This window comes from Ctenopharyngodon idella, chromosome 14, assembly GCF_019924925.1.
Source record: "Ctenopharyngodon idella isolate HZGC_01 chromosome 14, HZGC01, whole genome shotgun sequence".
NCBI lineage: Eukaryota > Metazoa > Chordata > Actinopteri > Cypriniformes > Xenocyprididae > Ctenopharyngodon > Ctenopharyngodon idella.
Window position 1 is genome coordinate 14,237,432 of NC_067233.1, and position 10,586 is coordinate 14,248,017.

A 10,586-nucleotide genomic window follows, 5' to 3' on the forward strand; every position below is an offset into this window, starting at 1 on the left:
GTGAAAGTTCATTTCATTCTGTTGACTAGAAGTAATGTTGCACCTACACGTCAACTAACTCTTAGTAGTTGATTACTAGTAAACTGTTAGGGGTTGGGTTAGAATACGGGGTTAGAGTTATAAACTGACATGTATATGCAAAGTTACTTATAGTTAGTAGAATGTCTGTTGGGGACCATCTCAAAAACGTGTTATCAGATATTAAGCAGACAGTCTACTAATACTCTAATGACTGCTAGTTGACATGTAGGTGCAATGTTACTTATAGTCAACACAATGTCTAAAGGGGACCATCAAAATAAAGTGTTACCCCACATTTTTACCAAGAAAAACACGTTTGATCTGGTCAAGGTTAACATCACAAAGTACATCTATGCAACGTGACTTCATCAGGAAAAAGAAGGTATTTGATCACAAGAGAATTTCTATGAAAATGGCCTGAACTCAAGAGTGCTCATGAACCAAGGGTTAACTTTACAGGAGGCAGAAGAAAGACCCAGATTCACAGGCTAAATTTGTCACCAACAGTTTTTATTTATTAATCTGTTTATAAGAGTGTCAAATACAGCTTTCAAATACTTGTAAATGGTTCAGTTTTCTGGTTTCAGCACACGTACTGGACTGAACAGTAGTTTTTGGCCTGGGCATCATTCATATATCTTAATTTACACATTTACTGTTTGAGTGTTGGCACTGATAAACCTTATTTATATTTGAGTTGATGCTGATATTTGCAGGTAAAGATAATATTTACCACAGGAAAACATTTTCCACAATCATCTCAGGGAGCTATGTAATTTGAATGTGTTCCTGCTGTTGTATTTCAGAAAGCAGGTTGACTTTTTTATTGTTGATTAGAATTTATAATCATCTAAAAAAAATCCTCCAAAGACTCATTTATACAGTTTCTAGTGCACATGGAAGCACATTTAAGTCCTGTTTTAAGTAATGTGATGTATTTTCAAGTGCATCAACTGCAAAAGATGTAGTGCGAGACTTGATTATCAGGAATTTACTGACTTGTGAAAAGTGGCTTCTATATCATAAGTAGTTGGAGATGTGGGGTTGAAAATAAGTTGAAAAAGGATAAACAAAGTAATTTCAAAGGCGAATGAGTTATTACATTTTGATGATCCATTATACAGACATGCAAATGTGAAGAGAAATGAATAAGGCTGATTTTTGAATTCATAAATGAGCAAATAAACAAAGAAACAAGATTACATGGAAAATATTCAGAATATTTTGTCGTTAATACCTGCAGACACAGAATAGGTCATTTTCTGGACATGGAAGACCAAGAACACTTCTTGTCGCAGTACTTTTAAGTACTAACAGCATTTGATTCATACCGAGTGATGTAGATTAAAATCCACCACCAAAGGAGGCAGAAAATGATTTTTCACCACATGCTACCAGAGGCACAATTTTCATTAATGGACTTTGAACAACCATTAGGAGTCTTGTCCATGAAGGAACAGCACTGTGAAATAAGAGGATGTTTACAGGGGTTGATCCGAAGCTGATGGAGAGAGAGCGAGAGCGCGAGAGAGAGAGAGAGACTTCATAAACACAGGCTTAAGGGATGTTAATTTACTAACTGGTATTTGGGTGGCAACATGCTGTTCCAGACTACAAACTACTAAACTCCATATGATGAGATGTGGTTTAATCAGTTAGAGCAAAGCCATGAATCTTTATCTATTAGGAAGTTGCAGTTATTTGTAATAAATGACAAGGAATCAATGGAATTTGCAACTTGAGAGGACGGATCTAGATCCCCTAAATATGTGTTAGTCTTGACTAAAATTCAAAATTTTACTGTATATGCATTTTTTGTACACATTTAAAGAAGGGCTGAAAGAAAAGGCAATGTCTGTATGACTGCTACGTTGACAGCAAATCTGAAGCTCTATGTTTGCAGATCTGCCATGTAATGTAAGTTTCGGGCATATGCTGTCTAAATGTTTATTTATAGAGTCAAGGTAAATCCAGCATGAAAGACTCACCTCCAGCTGTGCAGCCTATAGAGAGCTACAATGTTCACAAATCGTCCAAGAATTCTCTATGCTTCTCAAAAAAGAGCCGTATCTTCACTGATGATTCCTATTCAAGATCTCTCCTTAAAAGAGATAATGTTGAATACAATTGTGCGACTGACAGGATACAGAACAAAGACAAGATGTGTCACTTGTATTGTTTTGAATGGGAGAATGTGCAACGCGCAATATGGCGGAATAAGGGTTGTTGTCAGATTTCATTTCAAATATTAAATTTAATCGAAAGCTTGGCAAACAGCTTTAAAGAGTTTGATGTTTCCCCATTTAAAGAGATAGGAGCTACACTTTCATGCCCGAGAGGCGTTTCAAAGATGGCCGCCGAGTGAAATGAGTTGTCTTAAAGGGACTTTGATACAGAAGTTACCATGTTCCAAGTTGCATTTTAAGACTAACAAGCATTGTTCCATATAATCTAAACTAATGCATGCTATTAATAAATTAGTCTTATATAATTTTAATACACTTGGAATGCTAAGTGAAGCAAAATCATTTGGCTGTAGCTCCTACAGAGTCAAAAATCAGGCTGTAAATTACTCTTATTAGGCTTAATACGCACACTAGACATTGATTTCTTCAAATGTAGATTTTGCAGTAAGTAGTGAGATACTGGATATGTAGAGAGACCTCTCTGATGTTTTGGTCAGATTTTAATATGCAGATGGTTTAGGCCGTGTGCCACCAAAGCATTTTTTCCAGCACCTAGCAAACTTTTCTAATTGTTTTCAATGGGAGCGCTGCGTTTTTTTTTTTACACGGCAGGAGCGTATTGAGGCGCTGAGTGTCTTTTTCACGCTTAAGCGCTGAGCGTTCAGCGTTTTTTTACCGGTCACCTTGACTAGAAGAATGTTCAAGAATGTTGAGTAAAATGCAACGCTCATCACTGTCAGTTTTTAGCCAGCCGTCCAATCAGAGTGGAGGAGGGGCGGGACAAATACAACACTGACCAACCGCAACATGCTGCTTGTACAACATCAACAGATGACAACAACAAGCATACTAACAGAACAAAATAAGAGCAAATACTTTACATTGTATCATAGCAAGCAAAGCGTCAACTGAAAAAAAAACGCTGCGCTGCTCAAGCGTTCACAGCTAGGCGTTTTTAGCAGAGCACCTAGCGCTTTCAGCTGGCTAAAAACGCTTTGGCGGACACGCTGCCTTACTTCCCATCCTTATTTTACACTTGACGCCTGTTTTTAGACGTTTCATAAGATGGGAATACATTGTCTGTCTTTGGAGAAATTTGTTCGAAAACAGTGAACATAAAAGTGAAGTGACTGATTATTGCACCCCAAAATGCTTGCATATCGCTAGTGTTCAACGAATCAATAACATATGATTTTTTTAAAAACAATTTTTTGAGAGATAAGTGTTACCATTTATACCTGCTGTGTAAAATGTGCTTTATTTGAACAGTGTGTTAAGCTGCTGTCCTGTCTTTGCTTGAGGAGCAGTCTTTTATAAGATGAAGGTAGAGTTCATTGAGTCAGCCTGGTGAGTCAGGCTTGATTACCCTTTCTGAAAATTGATGGAAAAATATATATGTTTACTTTAATATTACCTTTAAGACCCTCACAGCACACAAAAAAAGGCTTTTTTAAGGACTATAAACAAACCTAGGCCAGGATTTATTATTTATTTTGAAATGTCTTCTAGATTTCTTCTGAAATTTGGATTTGCTCTATTTTCACTGTTTCTTTGTCTGAGATTATTCAAGGACCACGGTAACAATGTACTGAGCAAGAACAAGACTTTTATTCAATGCCTGTTTCTCAGTCCAACCGCACCTCAGCTTTAATCTTCCTCACAAAATCCGTAACTAACGTCATTGTGGGGGAGACAGAAAAGCAAAATTGCCTCTGGATCTAGGGAACAACAAACATATTTCCCTCGATGTCTAAACATGTTATGAGATGGTGTTTGTTCAACTTTGCTAGAACAACAGTGGCCTTTGTCTAAGTGAGGATGATTAGATATTACCAGTATAAAACCCAATCACACTAAAAATTCTGTCATTTCCAAAACTGTATGATTGTCGTTCAGGGGCTGTCAAACTCAAGAAGAAAAAAATAAATAAAAAATAATTATATGTATATTATACATTTTATATTAGTAATTTTATTTTAATAATTTTAATTATTTTGGAACTTAATTTTATATTTATGTAAATTTCATTTGATGTTGACATTCTTCAACGTCTGAGACAGTGGTTTGTGCTATTTAATTTTCCTTTTACCATTTTTCTCCTATTCAAACCCCAGGAAAAGTTTCATCTCAACTTTAGAAAGCCCACCCCAGGGGTTATCTACGACCCTAGTTCTTCTGTATCATGTGTCACTTTTGGTTAAGATCCCATCACAGACACAAGGGCTCTGTTGCGTGCGAGTGATTCATTAAAACCACTGCTCTGAGACCCACGCAGAGAGGAAATGGACAACTGGTCAGTTGAAGGAGACTACTGGTCTCTTTTGGCAGTCTATAGCTCTCTGTCAATAGGATGGAGATTGAGCCAGAAGAACATGACTGACATGGCATGATTGCAGAAGTACACTTCAATCTACACTGCTCTGGGCATCTCCAGGGCATCTCCCCCCTTGGCTACATTGTAGCATGGCATTTCATACCCTCAGGCCCTATTGGTCCTAATAGGATGGGGACCAGCTAGGCTTGGATTTTTAATGAAACAAAGATTTTGTGTCTGGTTGGCAGGATCCAGCTGACAGATTTAAGGGAATGCTGTTGTCTAATCTCAGAGGGCAGAAGCACCGAAGGCATCCATGTGTGATTTACCCACACAAGAAGTGAATAATGGGTACACTGCCAATGTAACATTCCTTGTGCTTGGCTAATGAATGGAATGAAGTGAATATATTGTGAGGTTGAATTTGGGGAGGCTTTGATTAAAGTACACAAAGAGGTTTAATTAAAGTATGTCTCTCACCTTGTTTAAATTTTAATTAACCAATAAGTGAGTACTTCCTGCGTTCATTTGAAACTGCCAGCAGGCTAGATGCATGTTTCTAAAAAGTGTTTGAAATGCAAAATCTCAATTAACAATGCAGCAGAGAGAGAGAAACACTACCCATTTTATTTTTTGGTGTATTACCATATCTTCCCAGTAGTAGTGTCCTAGTATCATGCTGATGTGCATCTGGGTAATTTTAAACCTCTTTGTTTGGTCTGTTTATGCTGGTATTCTGCATTACAATGTAAAGTTAATACAAAAGATGGCAGCTCGATCATTCAGGGCGTCATGAAGTCCTCAGGTCTTGAATGAGCTTTTTGGCTTTTCCGCACATTTCCTCATTATCTTCAGCATTTCTCCTTTCCTTTCTGGAGTAATTTTTCCTTATCCAAGCACAGTGTTTTTATAGTATTATTCATTTTTGCCAAGAAAAGCTACCATATCATAATGGAAATTTGAATTTGCACCAAATGTGCTTATTGGCAAAGGAATATTCATGGAAATTAAACTACATTAAATTACAATTAAATTACATTATTATTATTATTATTAGTAGTAGTAGTAGTAGTAGTAGTAGTATTAATATGCCAATACTATAAATTTAAAAGTGATCATTTCATGAGCTTATGAACTGAAGGAGTTATTGTGCTTGGTCGAACATCTCATTTTTATAGTAATCCTTCATGTAATGTTTCTTTTAGAGCAGCTTGTAACAAAAAAAAAAAAAAAAAAAAACCAAACACAATGGAGTGATTCATTATGCACAAAAATGTGTAATAACATTCTATCAATTTCATGAGAATATTCATGAGAATACTTTTTACTGATTTGTCAGATTCCAGAACTGTGATGTATTACCTGAATTCATAAACTTCGTCAGAAATCTTTCCATTCTAATGCATCTCGACTCACATTTGTACTTATTGTTATGGCATTTTTATGGCAGTGGCAGTGATAACAAATGGTTGCAATCTAAGCAAATTTCCAATGCTTCATATTTGGTGTGGGTAGAGACTGTGGAACAATATTTTTTTTTCCACCTGATAAACAAGAATAAATGTGCTCTGTGAAAATGACAAGCAATTTTAAAAACAACATTTTTCTGCCTCATATCTTTCAGTGTCTGTTATATAGAAAAATAGAGTAATATAAATAAACTGTCAAGAATGATGTTAGGGTAAAAAAAAAAAAAAAAAAAGCACCATGCAGCTTAATCTTAAATTGAAGACCATTTCTATAGTCTCTTTTGCTTCTTACTTTAAATAGTTCTATAAGTTCTAAAACAAACCTGTTTTAAGTAATTATATATATAAAAATAAAAAGATAGCAAGTATAAACTACACACACAGTCGTCGTTCACTCCACAACTAATCATACATTTTTACTTATACCATAAATTATACTCATTACAATATTCTTGCTTAACTTTAATGGTGATTTCTAGTATCATTTTCAACTCTCAATAAGGAAATGCAGCATTAGACTGAAGTAATGCAGCTGTGCCTGAAAACCGTTTTATAGCCACTATATTAAATAAATAAGATAAGTATTGACACAACTGAAATATTTATAAGTCTCTTGTTGATGTTCTAAATCACCTAATGCTCAATTACTCTTACCTAACCTTGTACGTATAACAGACTGATGCTTAGAAAATAGGCCATTTATAAACATTATTCATAGGACCGTTGCTTTCTTCTGTTGGGCTCATAAAATGCTCAAGGACACAGACAACTAGAGCTGGTTGAAAGTACAGTAAAAAGAATATGACCACGGGGAGCTTGAATATACTGTTTTATCTGTTTCTCAGTAATTTCTGTTTAATCGCCTCAGAAAGCTCTTTTAGTTTTATCACGGCTAAATGTGTGTGCAGCGCAGTCCCACATTCAGCTGCTCTGGATACATAAACATTCCAGGTTTATAAAATATAGTTTGAGCAGTTAATAGGTCGTATAATTCACAGTATCTACAATATATATGCTTCAGTTTATAGTGTGTTTCTGGTATATTTTACTATCAGAATATCAATTTGATTACTTTACAATTGCTTTTACAACTATATGGACAATGCGTTGTTCCGTATGTGCCCGAGCAATAGTACCACAATGTTTTAAAGCCCTCACACAGTTTATTGTGATGTATACTTTCTGATTTGGAGAATAAATCTTGATTTCTGTGGAGTTTTTTTTTTTTTTTTTTTTTTTTACAAATATAGGTATATGTTTTTGGATAGCTAGATTCTCTTGTGGTTTATGACCTCTGTCCAGCCTGTTTTGTTTATGATCGCATAATTTGTTTTTAAATCATGTGCAGTATGAAAAAAAAGTATTATTATGAATCAACTTTTGTTAAAGTTCACTGTAAACCTGAATAAGTTGGGCTAACTCAAAAAAATTTAGGTAATCGGTTACATCAAATTTTTTGTGTTATGATGTTCCCAATTTTAAGTAAGCAGAACTATAAAGTTTTGAGTTTGTAGTACTCGTGCATGTTAATTGCTCCTAACTTGAAGTACTGAGTTAGCTAACTCATACATTTTGATAGCAATTTACATCAAATATTTAGTTATAAGTTTTTCATTTTGAGTTCTTGCAAATCAAATTAGTTATTTATATCACTGTAGACCCTAATAAGAAAATTCAGAAAATTCCAACTTGTCAACATGTCAACAATAGCATGGTAGCAGCATGCACCACTTGTCACCATGATGGTTACTCTCCAAAAACCCACATTAACTCTTCTAAATTAGCATAACAAAACATCAATCACTATTAAATCTCCCTTACCATTAATCTTGCACAAAAAAAAAAAAAAAAAAAAAAAAACCACTTAATTTTAGCATTTACTCTCCCTCTTGAGTGCCATGGGCAAAGCATGATGGGGAAATAAGAAATCCCAGCACAGTTTCAGTTAAACTGAAGTTAGTCTAAATTATGAGTTCATACAACTCAAAACAAGGAAAAAGTTCAGTTTACTTGAAATATGTCAGTGCTGTGAACTCAAAAGAAAAAGAAATTTCTAAATATTCATAACAGTTGAACAAATTTGTTCAATTTAAGTTTGTCCTACTCAAACCAGTTAAGCATTTTAAGCATTAGGGTTTAGATGGGTGGACTCACTGATACTGCTTCTTGCAGACTGCACGTCACTCCACTTGTATGAATTTATGATGGATCTCAACCTTTCTAATATGGTGGACATGCAGATGTATTATTGTACAGTTGTTAATGCGGCATCTAGATAATGATTTGTTGGGGGGAAACTGTTTGATTGAGCAATAGTGTGAACAACTTGAGATTGACAGAGGATTGTCAAGTGCTAATACTTACATTTGGCATTTGTTTAATATGCTGAGCTGAGAACTTGTCATACATTATGTATAACATCACTGTACATATGTCCTGTGTATAACAAACAGCTGTGCTTGATTTATAATGTGAGCTCGGTACAGTTCTATTGATTCCTGCCACGTTCAGCTGCCAAATCCACCACAGTTCAGTGGAGTGTGAAGCAATGTCCTTTTCAGTTTTTCCAAACACCCGGCAAACTTTCATATAATTTCTCCACAGACACATTAGCATATTAAAGAAAGCGATTTGGAGCACCACAGGTGTATAGTGCTTTGAGATGCATTTTATTTTTCCTGAAGGTTTATTCTGCAGATCAACAATATGGTCATGCATGGAACGGGGTGAAGGGCAAATCTGGCAATTTTATGAAACAGTCACAGCAGAATTGTAATATCACAATCATAAGAATTTGGCCGTGAGCACTTTGTCACACAGAAGTAGATAGCTTTGCTTTGAATATTTCAGAAAATTACACCTCTTTGTAGGTGTAATTTATTCCTTAATTGTTTTTGATATCTATTTGTTCTCAACCCATCTTTCTTTTATTCTCAGTATTGTAATGACAAATCTCAATTTGATGATTATCACTTAGTTGAGAAAAGCAATTTGCAATTCTTTTCATGTCCTACAGGTGATACAGAATCCAAAACACGATCTTTTTTTTGACCACAGAGTAGCCCAAAATCACGGACCTACACATTCCACTAATGCACAACATTCACTCAAACTTCACTGAGAGTGCACTGTTATGTCTGCAAGCAGGTGCATAACAATAAAATCCACTATTGTTTTGTTCATGGTCGCATAGTTTCCAATACAGTCCCTTGATGATGTTTTTGTAATTGAAAGTGAAGCTAACCATTTGATATGGTTTTGTCTTGGTCTCAAGCTGTGAATAGAGAGAGAAGTTAAAAGGAGAGGAGACACCATGGGAGTGTTAGACTAATTGGAATTCAAGGATGACATCTCTAATATCTTCTGTAGCACTAAATCGACATGCAAAATCTCTCATGCTTTACTTATGTAGTCTTTTTCATTACTATTAAGTGCGTTATTTCTGTAAATAATGCATTGTGGATGCATTATTTTTTTCTGACAATTTATAAAATGGGCAAATCCAGAACTAGTTTTTAGTGTCATATTATTTTTTGTTTATTAAATATTCTTTCATGCACAACTGTCTATCTATCCAGTCTCGGGTAGGGATGAGAACAGTGAGTAAGTTGTAAGCTGTATGTCTTTGAATCTCTAAAACGAACCTGCTCGATTTCATAAGGATAATCTGCACATCTGAATCTCCTACACTGGTTGTGCTGTGTGTTTTTGATTCACTGTAATGAACCATCTCACAAGAATCATTCATTCAGGAATCCAGTGATTGCGTTACAGTGGTTGCGTTGTATGTTTCATGCTGTATATTCTGTAGTGGCGGAAACCGTGTCAAATTATTTTAGTATGTTCTGTAGTGCACTGGCAAAAGACCATTATCAAAATGAACTCTTGATTCCCCTCAAATGAGTAAGATCTGTTTGGTGTGCTGGTTTAGGTTTGGTGAACACCACACATTTTTTCATTTTCATTTAAAGTTCAGTTTCATTTAAATTTAAAGTTAGAAATCACATTTTTTATTATTATTACCAAAGTCATTTCTCTCGACAGCCATCTTTGAAACGCCTCTTGGGCATTCAAGTGCAGCTCCTATCACTTTGAATGGCACTTTGAATTCTCCAAAGCTGTTTTCCAAGCTTTCGATTAAATTTCATATTTGAAATCACCAATGAAATCTGACAACAACTGTCATAAATTGTTTCTAAACGCTCGAATCATGACAAAAAAACGGAATTTTTCAGGATGGATCAAGCTAATGCACATGCGCAATCCTAAATGCGCTCCTGACTGTTTCTATAGGAACCGGAGCTTCTAACGGCCGCTGCAGTGACGCGATGACTTTACCAATCGGCGATTGGCTCTTATTTAGAAGGCGGGACTTATTCCACCATATTGCGTGTTGCGCTTTCTCCCATTCAAAACAATACGAGTGACGCGTCTCGTGTTATTCTATAGTCTTTGGTATTACTCTCTTCTTAACCCTCGTCTCAAGTGATACTTTCTCCAGTGTATAAAAACTCCTAGTTACTTACTGTACAAATATTATTTTTGGTTAAATTTAAAAGCTGTCAAATGAGTCCCCACATCCAGTCTTACATTTCT